Source organism: Lissotriton helveticus, chromosome 1_2, assembly GCF_964261635.1.
Source record: "Lissotriton helveticus chromosome 1_2, aLisHel1.1, whole genome shotgun sequence".
NCBI classification, from domain to species: domain Eukaryota; kingdom Metazoa; phylum Chordata; class Amphibia; order Caudata; family Salamandridae; genus Lissotriton; species Lissotriton helveticus.
Genome location: NC_136058.1, coordinates 368,301,772 through 368,317,979, shown reverse-complemented (window position 1 = coordinate 368,317,979; position 16,208 = coordinate 368,301,772). Strand labels below are relative to the sequence as shown.

Here is a 16,208-nt window from a genome sequence, read left to right as displayed (position 1 = left end):
ACATTGCCATTTACAATAATAATAGCTCAAACTTAAATAATGCGAGACCTATTGCATTGCAAATGCTTGTTAGAAGTGCCACCTCCAGAAAACAGTGTATAGACTAGGGGGACAACGTACTTGCTGTTGCTTGAATCTCCTAACGATCTGCATGCACCCAAGGAGAATTGAAAGTAAAAGTATTACCATCACACGACCGCGGACCGCCCCACCCCCCCCCCCAGCTACGCCGCTATACAGGCCAACATTTTAGGTCACAGGGACGTGGGAGATTTAAAGTAAAAAATCGGGAGAATGAAAATTCCCCATTGACTTCTTCTATTGTTGTAGAAAATGCAATTTCAGGCGGGATACAGCTGAAATGAAGCCATTTTTGGCTTGAATTGGTAGTCTCCCGCCTGATTCGGGTCTATTGGCATGTATGCACAGCTAACAATTCCAAGGCACATAAATTCACTCAACACCACATAGATACGCTCCTATCCAAACCACATGGGTAAAAGGCATTCATTCTCATTTACAATGGAAATACCTCTAACTCTCAGAAATGCGAGACCAATTTGCATTGCAAATGCTTGTTCATTTTTTTATTCACATACATTTTGTTACTAACCCTCGCAGATCTCTCCGCCCCCAGCATTAGGCCTCGCTTTTGACATTAGATCGAGGCTTGCAACTCATGCCACGTTCCAAGCCTCGTTTCCGATGGAGCTGGGGGCACGCTCCTTCTCAACAGAAGCTCGCGCTTGCTTCTGTGACAGAGACGGTTACCCGCCCTGCCGCCTTCATGGTAGCATCGCCTCCACAGCGGCGGAGACAGGGACGGTTTAAGGAGTATTATTGACTCCCCAACGTCGAGCCAGCGTTTTCCTTAGCTCACCTTTTGGTATCAAGTGACCAGCAACCATTACCCGAGGCCACTGGGATTTGGCACTTATACTTGGCTAATTAACGGCTTGCTACAGTCCACGTTTATTTGATCACACGTCTTACGTTGATACTCTCAGAGGTAAGTGTGCATCAGTTGTTTGCATACTTGGGCCACTGGTGCTTTATTTATAGTTGCAAGAGGTGATGTTAATTAACGTGGGCACTTTTTTACCCTTACTGGGTGGTTGCCCTACAGTGAGTAGACATGTTGTCCTCCAGGTAATCACTGAGGTGTTGCCGTTGCATCCCTATTCAGTTTGACCTGGTGTATAATCACTCAGGTAACTAACGCTTACAACCATAGGAAATTGGTAATGTGAACCACCACTTTGTCTAATTGTTTTCAAATCTCTAGATTGTTTTCCAATCTCTAGATGTCCTAATATTATATTCCTCCTGATGAGACCATTGTATCTAGTATGGGTCGAAGTCATCGACATGCAGAAGTGTAGCAAACTAACCAATTTGGAAACTATTAATTAAGGGACTGAAGTGATATTCTTGGCAGGCTGGCTGTTTGTTACCTATTGAATAGCCCCTATGTATTTCTTTGCACTTAACTGTGTGTATGTTTGTGTGTTGGACTTCACGTTGGGGTCACATTGCACTACTTTGACTGATAATTAGTTCTTTGCTCTTTATTTTTATGTTTTGCTAAACTAAATGACATAAGATTGTTTTTGACTAGTTGGTGGTGGTAATTGTAAATTCATTCTCATTCTAATTCATTCAGGGAGGCGGCGAGATGGGATCGCCGCCTCCCTGGCCGATGCCAGCACGCCCAGCCAGTCTGAATCACTTATGTCCCCTAGTTCTGCCTCCCATTTACTACGCAGGACCACCGTGGGATCTGGCAGATTGTTTAGTACTTTACGATATGTCTGCGATATGGCCTTTTTGTCCATATGATCTGTGAGGAGTCTGTCCTCTAGGGGTGAAGCGTCAGCTAACTTAGTACCCTGAGGGATAGCGCTTGTAGGCCGTGGGGCCTGTCAGGGTGTGCCGTTTTGCATAAAGGGCCTTCATCAGACTAACAGCCGGTAGCACCTCCCTGTTCAATCTGTATGCTGGGTCGTCGTGTGGGGCATGCAGCCATTGATTGATGATCGCCAGCTGTGCGGCCCAGTATTATAGCTCGACGCTAGGTAGGGCTATTCCCTCGTCATACCAGCTGCGTATCAATTTAGATTGGGCAATGCGGGCGGGTTTGCCATCCCATAATAGGGAGGACATTTCTGCTTCTATGGCCTTAAAATACGCTGGTGGGACCGCAAACGGGGTATTCTGGAGTGCGTATAGGAATCTAGGGAGTGCCAGCCTTTTGAAGAGCGCTGCTCTCCCCAACAGCGTCAGCGGGAGGGCCCGCCAGTGTGAAACGTCCGATTTCAGCCTCTGTAGGGGTCTCATCAAATTTTCGTCTGTAACAACCTTCTCCTGTGGGGTAACATAGATTCCTAAGTATTTAAATCCCCCGGTTACAATTTGCAAGGGACAGTCTGGGGGCAGCGTTGGTGTTCGGCCGTACAGCAAATAGAGCAGTGACTTCGACCAATTTATAGTATATCCTGACTTCTCTCCATACACTGTGAGGATGTTGAACAGTGCCTCCAGGGACTCTGTCGGGGACGTCATATATATTAACATTTCGTCTGCGTATAGGGAGATTCGGTCCTCCCAGCCCGCCTCCCATGTCAGTCCTCTAAGCAGTTATGTTGTGCGTATCCATGTCGCTATTGATTCTAATAGGAGGGCAAAGAAGAGAGGAGAGAGTGGGCAGCCCTGCCGCGTCCCTCTACCCAATGCGATCTCTCTGGATATATGACCATTTGCCATGACCTGTGCCAAAAGTGCTGTGTACAGCAAGCGAATCCAACCGCAGAATTTGTGGCCGAAGCCCATCTTCTGAAGCACTGCGAATAAGAACGGCCATTCCACTAAGTCGAATGCCATCTTCGCGTCTAAGGAAAGGATGGCCGCATCGTCTTGGAGCAATGAAGTGCCAGCTAGAACCCCATTGAGGCGCCGTAGATTCAGGGAAGTATTACGTCCAGGCATGAAGCCCAATTGGTCCGGGTGGACCAGCGTCGTAAGATGGGGCTGTAGTCGTAGCGCTAGCGTTTTTGCCAATATCTTCGCTTCTGCATTTATTAGCGATATTGGTCGGTACGAAGAGGGCTGCTCCGGAGGCTTCCCGGGTTTGTGTATCGTCACAATGGTTGCCAATCTTTGGTCCCTTGGTAATGTTCCCTGTGATAGACAATCGTTATACATGTCCAACAGACGGGGGGTGATCTTATTTGCCACCTTTTTATATAACTCCACCGGCAAACCATTAGGCCCCATTGCCTTGCCGGTGTGTAGTGCCGCCAGCGCTTTACCTACCTCTTCCGCCGATAAGTCCGCTTCAAGTGCTTCCACGTCCACAGATGAGAGAGTGGTCAGCTTTATATAATTCAAGAATTGCATGCACTCCTCTTCCGTCACCCCTCCCCGCGGCGTATATACCTGTTCATAGTATGTTGCTAATATTTCTACTATCAACTGGGGCTCAGTCGTAAGCGTGCCATCCTCTAGTGTCATTTGGGCAATGCACCTATCCGCCCTTTCCTTCTTCTCTAGCCACGCTAGCATTTTCCCTGTCTTGTCTCCCAGCTCGTATACCCTGTGTAAGGTGTCTGTGTGTCTAGCCTTCGCCATATCCTCGGCATAGGCTCGGAATTCCTGGGCTGCTAATGCTAGGGCCTGTGCCATGGCCTCGCTGGGGTCCGTGGCGTGTGTTCTTTCCGCTTGTAACGCTGTCGCTTCTAAGGACTCAATGTTGTGTCTGTGTTCTTGCTTGTGTCTGGTGATAGTGGAGATGGCTTGCCCCCGGATAACAGTTTTGTAATGCCTCCCAAAGCGTGCAGGGGGAATCTACTCTCAATAGATTTTCGGTGAAGTAGTGGTCAGTGGCTGTTACTAGGGCTTTTGCAATTTTACGGTTCTGTAGGTAGCCCGGGTACAGGGGGTAGATCCTCTGTCGTCTAGGGAGCTGTGTAGTGTAGGTAAGTTGTATCGGAGAGTGGTCCGAGATTCCCCTCGCTAAGTATCCGATCACTGTGACCTGCTCTGGGGCTATCGCTAACGTCAGTATGTAGTCTATACGTGAGAGACTGTTATGCGCCCCCGAGTAAAAAGTGTATTGTTGGTCGATGGGGTGCTTTAGTCTCCACATATCGATGAGGCCCATGGCATCCAGAAAGTCCCTGAGGGCCTGATTGGATCTGTTCTCCTCTCTGGGCGGGTTACGATCGAGGGTCGCGTCACATACTGCATTGAAATCCCCCCCTATGATCAGTTCGCCCTCCAGTAAATCTAGCAATAATTTCCCAAGATCATGGAAATCTGACTGGTGAAGGGTCGGTGGGATGTACGCGAAGATTATATTGTAGAGGCGCCCCTCCCATTGACAAGTGAGTGTGGCAAAGTGCCCCTGGTCATCCGCCCATGTTTTCGTGATCACCAGCGGAGAACTTTTATGAATTAGGATCCCCACCCCTCTGGATCTGGAAGAGAATTTTGCATGTGCGGCCATCTTAAACCCCCATCTGTTCAGTGCCTTACAGGCCTGCCCCGTCAAATGCGTTTCCTGAAGCAATACCACCGTGGGGCCTTTTCTCTTTAGGTATTGCAGGACCAGGCCCCTTTTAATTTTATGTCCCAACCCGTTTACATTCCAGGATAAGACAGACAGGGGAGGGGCGACCATTCTTGGTGCCTGTGGGTCAGGACCCATAGCTTCGCTGCTTAACATGGCAGTTATGTGGCGGATGATGCCCTGCGGCCCCCTTGTCTGCGCATGCATCCAGCGTCCGTGCATTCATATGTGTCGTGTTGAGGAGTGACTGTGGAACTGTCACCTGTAAACAAATTCGCATAAACATTGCATAATGTAAAACCCCTGCCCCCCACCCTGCCTCCCTGCCCAGCGGATCCAAAACTGTCCACCTCCCCAACTGAGCGGAGCGCTTTTGTACCCTAGTGATTGCATAACATGCGATGGTTAGACCCCGGTGACCCTTACGAAGTCCCCTTACAGGGAGTTAGCCCCGACCGTGTACTTGGGTTCGATAGTTCCTACCTGCTGCAATCTTCATTTGCTGACCAGCATCGTCCACCATACGCCTTTGCAGAGTTCCTCTGTAGTCTGTGCAGGATTCGTCTTGGCCGTCCATCTCTCAGTGTTCGTTCTCCGCACGGTGCCCTCCGTCGTCCGATTCAATATGTGCAGCACCTCGGTGCCTGGGTCCTCGTGCCACCCTCCAGCCCTCCAGCCAGTCTCTTGCTTCCCCGGGGTTTCCAAGAGCCACGTTTTCCCTTCGGATTCTACACGTCTTTCCGGGAAGATCATGGAGTATTTGATTTCTCTGGCCAGAAGTTCCCTCTTCACCTCTGTGAAGCTCCTCCGCTGTTGGGCCACTGCCGCTGTGTAGTCGGGGTAGAAAGTAACTTCCGCATTCTCTTTTGATCGGTGGGGCAATCCGTGCGGCCTGCAAAATTGCGTCACGGTCCCGAAAGTAAAAAATGCGCGCCAAAATTGGACGCAGTGGATTACCTGGGCGAAGTTTGCCTCCCAGGACACGATGAGCCCGCTCCACCAAGAAGTAATTAGAGAGACCCCTCGGCTGTAGCTGGTCTTTGATTTTGTCCTCCACGAAGAGGTCAAGGGCCGGGCCCCCGGCCGTCTCCGGTACGCCAACAAGGCGTACATTATTGCGCCGGGATCTACCTTCCTGCTCGTCCAGCTTTGTTTTTAGCGTGGTGTTGTCCTGCTCCAGTTTGCGCACTCTAGTCTGCAGGTCCGCCGTCTCCGCCGAGAGTCCCGTTGTCGTTTTCTCCACTTCCCCCAATCGTTTCAACACTTTGGCGAGGTCAGCTCGCATGAAAGAAATGTCTGTGGAGATAGTACCCATGGAGGTCTGCATCTTCTGTAGCGTCGCCATCACATCTTTGAGGGTGATCTCTCCGGTTGCGGCAGAGCTGCGGGATGCTTGGCTAGATGGTTGCAGTGCGTCCCCTTTCGCTGAGTCCGCGCCATCTTTGTTGTATGGAAATTTCTCCAGCAGGGGAGGTTGCTGTACTCTCGGCCCTCTGCCACTCATTATGCCTCGTTGTGATGCCCTGAAAATTGGAAGTGTGGGGTTGCCGAGTAGCAATGCAGGATTTGAGTTCCGCGCCGTCTCCCACTTCGGCGATGCCGCCCTGGGGCCGGAGCCAGATAGCCTCTCCCAGTACCTTTCTGTGCTGGTCTGCGCTGTTCTGTTTGGTCTCTGGCCTTGGTGCCCCCTCTGCTACCTATCGTGATTGTGCGACGTTGCGGCTGTTCTGTGACGGCCGGTGCACTGCGGTCCCTCGGGCTCCCTTCTGACGCCAGGCATCTATGGCCGTTAAGCGGCCACACCACCTGGCGATCGCCGCTGCCCTTACAGTACGAGATGTCCCGTGCCACGTTGGGGCCGCTGTTCGTAGTGGGGCTGTGCTCGGGCTTTCACTTAGCTGCTCCACGGCCTCGAGGCCGCCTTTGGTGTCTCTGATCTTCCACTGCACTCCCGCCTCAGCTCAGGCCTGATTGTGTCGGATAACGGAGTGCTGTCTCTCCCTCGGCCAATGTTCCACTGCCCGTTACTGGAGCGAGTGTGATGATAAAACTAGCATACGGAGTAAAATAAGGAAAAAAATGTGTGTGTGATAAAAGCAGGAGGTGTAGAGGTAACGTTGATGGCTGACTCTGGATCACCCTACACCATTATAAACATAAACAAATGGGAGTAATTGTTCAAGTGCAGAAATGGCCGTAATCTTGAAAATCCTGATGTACACCCAGTGAGCTGTACAGGTGAACCTATAGATGTTTTAAGTTTCCACAAACTCATGTTTGAGTTTAAAGGTAAAGTTGCCATGTGTAAATTGTATGTTTCTAAAGCGGGACCCTGTGTTTTGGGTTGGTGGGATCAGGGTGAACTTGAGATATGTTTAGATCCCAATAGTCAGGACCCTTTTTTGTGTGTTGATCATGTACAAGAATACCAGCGTGATGAGTGCACCTTGAAGTTCTCTAAAGTTTTCTCTGGGGATGTTGGAGAACTTAAAGGATTCTCCCATAAAATAATTCTGAAAGAAAATGTTAGGCCGTGCATTCATGAAGTTAGGAACATTCCCTTGGGAGTTAAGGATGAAGTTCAGAGTGAAATACAAAAACTCGTTGATAAGAACATTATTGAAGGCATAGAATCGCTTGATTGGGTCGCCCCCCTGGTCGTCGCACGCAAAGCTAACGGCAAGATCCGTTTGTGTGTATACCTAAGAAAATTAAATAAGAACATTCATCAAGTTCCCCTCCATGTAGACAGTAGACATCTCACAGCCTTTGTCACCCCTATTGGTTTATTTCAATTTAAGCGGGTCCCTTTCGGGTTGGCATCGGCTGCGGCAATGTTTCAGTGAGTAATGTATCACATTTTCAAAGACATGAGAAACATACTGTTTTTTCAGGATGACTTGTTAATTATGGGAAAAGATAGAGGAGAACATGATGAACTTTTATCTAACGTTTTGCAGTTGTTGGGAAATAAAGGTTTAACAGCTGAGAAATCTTAGTGTAAAATTGCAAAGAAAAGTGTAACCTACCTGGGTCATGAAATTAGTGAGTGTGGCATCCGTCCAAAGTCAGAATTGGTAGATCCTATACTTAAGGCTCCAATTCCACAGAACAAAGAAGAGATTAGGTCTTTCTTAGGGCTTGCGGAATATTATTCCAAATTTGTGAGTAACTTTGCAGATAAAATGTACTGTATCAGACAATTATTAAAGAAAGGAAGTGTTTTTCATTGGTCTAATGAATGTCAGGCATGTATGGAGGGTATAAAAAGTGATATATGCTCTGCACCAGCTCTCAAAGGATTTGATCCCAAACTTAAAAGTTTTATCACCACAGATGCAAGTCGTAAGGCGCTTGGCGCTGTTTTGTCCCAATTGCAATGTGATGGATCTGAATGCGTTGTGGCGTTTGCGTCTAGAGCTCTTACGATCACGGAAGAAAAATATTCTGTGATCGAAAGAGAGGCTCTTGGTTGGTTGTGGGGACTCAAACACTTTATACAATTAAATTAGGTTACGTGTGTCACGCTGCGCACTGACCACAAACCACTCTCAAAAGTTCTCACATCTCAAGGTCTTAATAATGTGCCTCATAGAATTTCTCTCTTCTCTGCATAACTTTTAGATTTTGTGTATGACGTTGCGTATATTCCACAAATTCGAAACAAAATCGCTGATTTCTTAAGCAGATGTCCTTTGTCTATTGTTGATGGTACTGATAATGATTGGGACCAATGGTTTGTAGCTAGTGTATTCAGCAGCGAACTAGCGAGTATAGCCCATGACGAATGGATCAAGAACATTTCTCTTGACCAAAAGTTACAAGAAGTGTGCAAATTTATCAAAAAAAGTTGGCCGGAGAAATCTAGTCTAGACAAGACCCTCATTCCATTTTGGGAGGTTAGGAATGAGCTTTCCCTGGGAAATGATTTACTACTTAGGGGAGGCAAATTAGTTCCACCTAAAGTTTTTCGTGACAAAGTTATTAATCTTTGTCACGAAGGTCACTTAGGTATTGTTAAGACAAAGTGTAGAATTAAGCAGTCCTACTGGTGGCAAGGTGTTGACAAAGACATTAAGAGAGTGGTACGGGAGTGTTTTGAATGTGCTAATTCTGATAAGAGTTTAAATATTTGCAAAAAAAAGTTACATCCTTTTATGATTCCCAATATGTCATGGGAAAGGGTTGGCATTGATATATTTGGACCAGTCAAAACCATTGACGGGTTGCAAAAATACATTTTAGTAGTAATAGATCATTTTTCTAACTGGCCTGAGTATAAAATTGTAGAGAAAGCTGATACAGCAAATGTATTGTACTTCTTGGGTGAAGTGTTTGGAAGGGAAGGTCTTCCTAAAGATTTAATCTCTGACAATGGTGGACAATTCATTGGTGAAAGTTAAAAAAAATTAATAAAAGACACTGGTATTATCCACAGAACAACTTCTGTATACCACCCAGAAGGTAATGGAAATGTTGAGCGCTTCAACAGAGTGATAAAAGGAATTATTGAACTTTCAAACAGTAATGATACAGTTTGGGAGGATGAATTGAGGAAAATAATTTTTGCCTATAGAGTCACCATATGTCAATCCTCTAGTTATTCCCCATTTGAACTTATATGGGGACGTTCCCCTCGTACTAAGGATGACATGGGGTGGCTTAAGTGTACTAAAATGGTTCCATGGTCTGTAAAGAAGGTCAAACAAACTCTTGAATCAGAAGCACTTAATTGACTCACGTACTAATAAAGGAAGAAGTGTTAATTTGCAAGTTGGCGACATTGTCAAAGTCAAACAAGCATTGAAAATGCAATAGGTCTCGCAATAGAATAGTTAGACATTTTTCGTTTTGCAAATGGATGAGTGGTGTTGCGTGGATGAGTGGCGTTGCGTGGATGAGTGGCGTGTGTGAGTGGCGTTGCGTGTGTGAGTGGCGTTGCGTGTGTGAGTGGCGTTGCGTGTGTGAGTGGCGTAGCGTGTGTGAGTGGCGTTGCGTGTGTGAGTGGCGTTGCGTGTGTGAGTGGCGTTGCGTGTGTGAGTGGCGTTGCGTGTGTGAGTGGCGTTGCGTGGATAAGTGGGGTTGGAATGCAATAGGTCGCGCATTAGAAAAGTTCTAGTTATTGGTCTTGTAAATGACATAATTTATTTATTTTTGCGTTGTTAAAATTGCTATATTGATGGCTTTGTCATTTACAATGCCAATAGTTATAACGTTTGCAAATGTGACACCTATAGCATTTGGAATGCAACATGTTTTGTATTTACGTGACTTATATGGCAGCTCTGGTCGTTATGCTACATCTCTAGATAGTTTTATCTTCCGCAAATGTGTCACCTATTGTAACACAATATGTGTTGTGAGGGTGAGTGAGGGTGAGGGGTTGAGGGTGAGGTATTGAGGGTGAGGGGTTGAGGGTGAGTGAGGGTGAGGGTGAGTGAGGGTGAGGGGTTGAGGGTGAGGGGTTGAGGGTGAGTGAGGGTGAGGGTGAGGTGTTGAGGGTGAGTGAGGGTGAGGAGTTGAGGGTGAGTGAGGGTGAGGGTGAGTGAGTGTGAGGGGTTGAGGGTGAGTGAGGGTGAGGGTGAGTGAGGGTGAGGGGTTGAGGGTGAGTGAGGGTGAGGGTGAGGGTGAGTGAGGGTGAGGCTGAGGGGTTGAGGGTAAGTGAGGGTGAGTGAGAGTGAGGGTGAGTGAGGGGTTGAGGGTGAACGGTTGAGGGTGAGTGAGGGTGAGGGTGAGGTGTTGAGGGTGAGTGAGGGTGAGGGGTTGAGAGTGAGTGAGGGTGAGGCGTTGAGGGTGAGTGAGGGTGAGGGTGAGTGTGGGTGAGGGTGAATGAGGGTGAGTGAGGGTGAGTGAGGGTGAGGGTGAGTGAGGGTGAGTGAGGGTGAGGCTGAGTGAGGGTGAGTGAGGGTGAGGGGTTGAGGGTGAGTGAGGGTGAGGGGTTGAGGGTGAGTGAGGGTGAGGGGTTGAGGGTGAGTGAGGGTGAGGGGTTGAGGCTGAGTGAGGGTGAGGGTGATTGAGGGTAAGGGGTTGAGGCTGAGTGAGGGTGAGGGTGAGGGGTTGAGGGTGAGTGAGGGTGAGGTGTTGAGGGTGAGTGAGGGTGAGGGTGAGTGTGGGTGAGGGTGAGTGAGGGTGAGGGTGAGTGAGGGTGAGTGAGGGTGAGGTGTTGAGGGGTTGAGGGTGAGTGAGGGTGAGGGGTTGAGGGTGAGAGGGTGAAGGTGAGGGTGAGTGAGGGTGAGGGTGAGGGGTTGAGGGTGAGTGAGGGTGAGGGTGATTGAGGGTGAGGGGTTGAGGGTGAGTGAGGGTGAGGTCTCGCTTTTGGACCTTACAAATGTTTAGCCATGCAGCGGTTGATGTTGTTGCACCAGGGATATTGTGCTGCATAACTAAATATTTATAAGGTCCCAAAAGCGAGACCTATTGGCAATGCCAATGCTTGTTTTTAATGAAGCCTACAGAATCTTGTCTACCTTCGTTTAGGCAAAGACAATTTTAATCTAGTCACTAAATGTAAAGCAGAAACTGATTTATTAGGAAAACTATTGGCTTTCCAAATTCGACATGGCTACCACGTGTCTAGGGAGTGCAACTCCCCCCATAACATCAGCATTAGTGACCCTCGGCAAAGAAAGTTTTCTTGTGTAATGCAAATGGTGCTAATGAAAATCACTCCAAAACCTTCAGGTAGAGCTCGCACTTCATAAAATGTGCAACAAAAAAAACCAGGAAATCTGACAGGACGTTAAATAAATGTGTTTACATTGAAAAAAAACACATACAATAAAAACATTATAAAGGAAAGGTAAAAAACAAACAAACGGTCAGTCAACACAAATTTGAAACAGCACAACAATCATCCATTGCCAGCCTTTCATGTCTTTACATCAGTTTCACACCAGCAATAAACCATATGAGGGGGAAAATATGTCAACCATAGCGAATTCGTCGCAGGCCCGATGACACACGAATATCCCCCTCAAAACTGAACGTAATTAAATTCACAATAAACACTAACTCCACAATTAAAATGTATGCAAGCTATTTAAATATCCCAGACATGATTGCAGCCCATGGATGCAAGACAACGGCAAGATAGTCTCTCTTGAATGTAATAGGCCAACAACCTCGCCTTTCCAATCATATTGTTTTTCACGAAATGAACAAGCAGGGCCAGGCTTTCTACTCCTAAACAAGAATACATTGAAATTAACAAGAACTCTGAAAAGTCGCTTATCCACACAACCCCATGTGCGCAAATTGTAAAACAGACGGAGGGCATTGCTGTGGAAAGACAATTTTAATCTAGTCACTAAATGTAAAGCAGAAACTGATTTATTAGGAAAACTATTGGCCTTCCAAATTCGACATGGCTACCACGTGTCTAGGGAGTGCAACTCCCCCCATAACATCAGCATTATTGACCCTCGGCAAAGAAAGTTTTCTTGTGTAATGCAAATGGTGCTAATGAAAATCACTCCAAAACCTTCAGGTAGAGCTCGCACTTCATAAAATGTGCAACAAAAAAAACCAGGAAATCTGACAGGACGTTAAATAAATGTGTTTACATTGAAAAAAAACACATACAATAAAAACATTATAAAGGAAAGGTAAAAAACAAACAAACGGTCAGTCAACACAAATTTGAAACAGCACAACAATCATCCATTGCCAGCCTTTCATGTCTTTACATCAGTTTCACACCAGCAATAAACCATATGAGGGGGAAAATATGTCAACCATAGCGAATTCGTCGCAGGCCCGATGACACACGAATATCCCCCTCAAAACTGAACGTAATTAAATTCACAATAAACACTAACTCCACAATTAAAATGTATGCAAGCTATTTAAATATCCCAGACATGATTGCAGCCCATGGATGCAAGACAACGGCAAGATAGTCTCTCTTGAATGTAATAGGCCAACAACCTCGCCTTTCCAATCATATTGTTTTTCACGAAATGAACAAGCAGGGCCAGGCTTTCTACTCCTAAACAAGAATACATTGAAATTAACAAGAACTCTGAAAAGTCGCTTATCCACACAACCCCATGTGCGCAAATTGTAAAACAGACGGAGGGCATTGCTGTGGGGAGGGGGTGTAGGAGAAATGCACACGGCGGGCAGGGGAGGGGGCGGAGCGGGGAGAGCGGCATGTGGGTGTGAAGAAGCCGGGGCCTTTGAAGTGAAGCTAAGCTTCACTTCAAAAGGTGTCGGAGGAATGCGGCTGAGGGAACAGACGGCGATTGCGGCTGAGGGAACTGATGTGCACGCGCTTTTAAGCTCAATGCACATGCGCAATGAGCTTAAAAGTCACGGGCACTGCAAGGAATCGCCACGATTCCTTGCTTGTTAGTTAAAGAGTGGTTAAGCCGCAATAGTCTCGCAAGCTCGATGCGCATGCGCATCGACAGGCGAGACCTAAAAAGGGTGAATCATACCTAAAGGTGAAAGTATGTATTCCGCACCTCTGAAGGTTGTAAAAATTATTTGCAATTCCGCTCTGTTGAGTGACGGTAAGGTGTGGAATGCTAACAGAATTGCTTTATTCAGAGGATGTGTCAATGTGCAACATGAATCAAAGAAGTACGATTGGATTGATGAAACTGATAATACCAGTGTTACTTCCCAAACCATTGATATTCCTACTGAACCTTCTTGCAGGGGTGAATCTTCATGTAGTGGTGTACAAAGTGCAAAGTTTGACCCTTGTATTGTACAAAGTGATATTCACATGAATAATGGTGCTGTAGTTGTTTCTCGTTCCAAACGTGTATGCAGCAAACCCAAGAGATTTGATGATTATATTACACATATTTATTGTTAATAGGTTCATCGCATTTTACAGCATGTAGTATGTTTAGCTTTTTTGGTTTTTTTGTTGTTTTTTTTCTTTGTAGGGAAAGGGAAGCGTTGTGTCTCGAGCTAGGCTTGAGCACCAAGTGTTGTGTCTCGGGCTAGCCCGAGCACCTTACATTGAAGTAAGTTTATTTATGTTTGAACGTGTTCTTGTGTTCTGTGTGCGTGGTCATTAGTTTGGAATGCACATACTGGAGAAGCTGTTTGCCTGCGATTGTGCCCGCACTTCCCTGCTGTTTGGGGGTTTAAGCTTCAATAAAAACTTTATTTAATTACTTCTTGTGCACCTTCATTAAAACACAACTAAGAACTCATTGTGCCACCCACAGAATTAGCTTTTTCAAACATGCCGCAGGCCTGTCACTGCAGCCTGTAGTGCAGTTTCAAACTGCCATTCAACCTGGCAAGTACAACCCTGCTGCTACCAGAGAACTGCCTAGCTGCTTAAGGACTTCCTTGATCTCTATGAAAGAATGCTGGACCTGCTCTCTTCATCCAAGGCTAGCTTGAGGTACTCCAAAAGTTAGTTGGCTGACCCCCTATCTGAACTGCAGGGACATAAGCTTCAGAGTCCTCGATGTTACTGCTCATCTGACCTCGTGCACTGGTTATGTCTGGACCTGCAACTAAACCTGCCTCAGCCCTGATGGACTCTGCTTGAGTAAGTTCCTGATCCCTAAGACAGGGGTATGGTATTCCTATTGCCCGACTCACAGGACATATTGCTTGGGGTCAAGGACAACATATTTCCATGTTTATTTGTCCCTGGGACAAGTAGGCCCAATCCTCTGCAGTTCAAACCCTTTGGCTACCAGTTTACAGTATCACATTATGGATCTGGGAAGGGCATTGTTCCCCAGTTAAGGTAATATGTGTGTCAATATATTAATGCTGTTTGAACTTGTATTCATGGTTCATTAAAGCAAAGCCGTTATTATTAGGGTGAGTGCTCTACGGAAATATTAACCTCGGACTGCACTGCTGACAGTGGTCCCAGTATAAAAATCTCTGTACACGTTTTCAAACTTTAACAATATGAGACTACGTATAATGCTCCCAGAATGCTCTCTGATTAGATGCAAATATTTGCAGAAGTTCAAAAGTAAGATTAATGAGTCTTTGCTTTCAAAATAAATGTTAAAAAAAAATGCAACGCGGAAAAAAATCTTTGCTAAACTACTGTGAATTTTTTTGTGTCAAAATTGTATTTTATTATTAAGCAAGAAAGGAAGGAAACACTCGCGACAACCTCGCACAATTCCCCGCACAGGGGGTAAGCTTGGCAAGCGGGAGAAAGTCAAGAACGCAGCCGAAGACCCCTTCCAGGGGCAGGCACATATGATAACAATACAAAGTGGGCAGCAAGTCCAACGTGCTCAGGAGTGGTAGCAACACAGTCCAGAAAGGCCCCGCTATCAAGGGGGAATCATAATCGGCAGCTGCCTCCTTGTAGTAGCGTTGAGTGACTCCCGCCACAATCGAGGTACAGTGAGGTTCAACAAGAAAAAATTAAGAAGAAAAAGAAACCCCAAAAAAAAACTCCACCCCACCCCCCCACCCTCCCCTCCCCGGTGGTAGCGTCCCATACGCACAATCATACACTCAACACCATTCATACCTGGAATAGGTGCAGGGCCCGCAGTGTAGGCGGATAGACCGCCGACGGAAGACCTTTAGCAAGGAAACGGACCAGCGGACCCCAGCGGAAGGTGAAGTTCTTGAAATCCCCTAGGAAGACCTCAGCCATGCGTTCCATGCTCAACAGTCGCCACAGTCGGGCATACCACAAAGAAATCGCGGGGGCCTCCTTCTTCTTCCAGGCCGCAGCCAGGGTAGTCTTAGCCGCCCCCAAGCACAACCATAAGATCTTCTTATCCGCCCGGGTCTGATGTTCCAGCAGTGGATCTCGGAGACCCAATAACACATGCGCCATTGAATCCGTCACTGGGTATCCCAAGATCTCTTGAACATGAGAGATGATTTCCTCCCAATAGGGGCGAATAGCTGGGCAGTCCCACCAAACATGGCGGAAGTCGCCCAGCAGGCCACAGCCCCGCCAACATCTGTCAGAAGTGCCCGGAAATATACGATGGAGTTTAACCGGGGTGAGATACCAGTCCATCATTGTTTTGAGATGGGCCTCTCGGAGTTCAACAGAATGGTTATGTTTTGCTAGGTCTCTCCACAACTGTGACCACTCTACCTCAGAAATTCCTCGGTCCAACAAACTTTCCCATGAATCCATGTACCGAGGCCTGGGGGATATCGCCGTGGACAGGAGGTGGCGGTAAAGGAAGGATATAGTTCCCCGCATGCTAGAGGTTCGACCAAGGAAGGACTCGAAGGGGGTGGGAGCTCTAGTGGCGGCGGCGCGAACAGCAGGGGAAAGCGCCCAATGGAGAAGTTGAGCATGATGGTAGCGCTCCGTTGGTAGGACCTCGTAGTCCCTCCTGCAATTGTCGAAGGTCAGTGGGGCTACTCCATGAAACAGGTGGGTGAGGGCCAAACATCCCCCCTTCCTCCAGGCGTCAAAGGGACCCTCAGTTTGGGCAGGAGGGAAGGCCGGGTTGAAGTGGATGGGCGTAAACGGCGAGGGAAACGTAGTCCACCTCTCATCCCCGGCGAGCGAGTCCCACACCTTCAAGGTGGTCCCGTGGGGGTGCTAATGTACGCATTAATGGGCCTGTCCCTCTTGGGTTTCCAAACCAGGTCCCAGATTGTCCTCCCCGCCACGCTCCTGTCCATGTGGAGCCAGTGTTTTTCTGATTCCGGTTGGGACCACTCC

At 47.3% G+C, this 16,208-nt stretch overlaps 1 long non-coding RNA gene across 1 annotated transcript in view; it reads left to right on the top strand.

The window, feature by feature from the left end:
* Positions 1–758: 758 nt before the first annotated feature.
* LOC144807933 (uncharacterized) overlaps positions 759–16,208 on the top strand; it is a 579,343-nt gene continuing 563,893 nt past the window's right edge. Inside the window, exon 1 of the long non-coding RNA XR_013606528.1 lies at positions 759–1,009. This is a non-coding gene — a long non-coding RNA (uncharacterized LOC144807933). The remainder of the gene's footprint in view (positions 1,010–16,208) is intronic.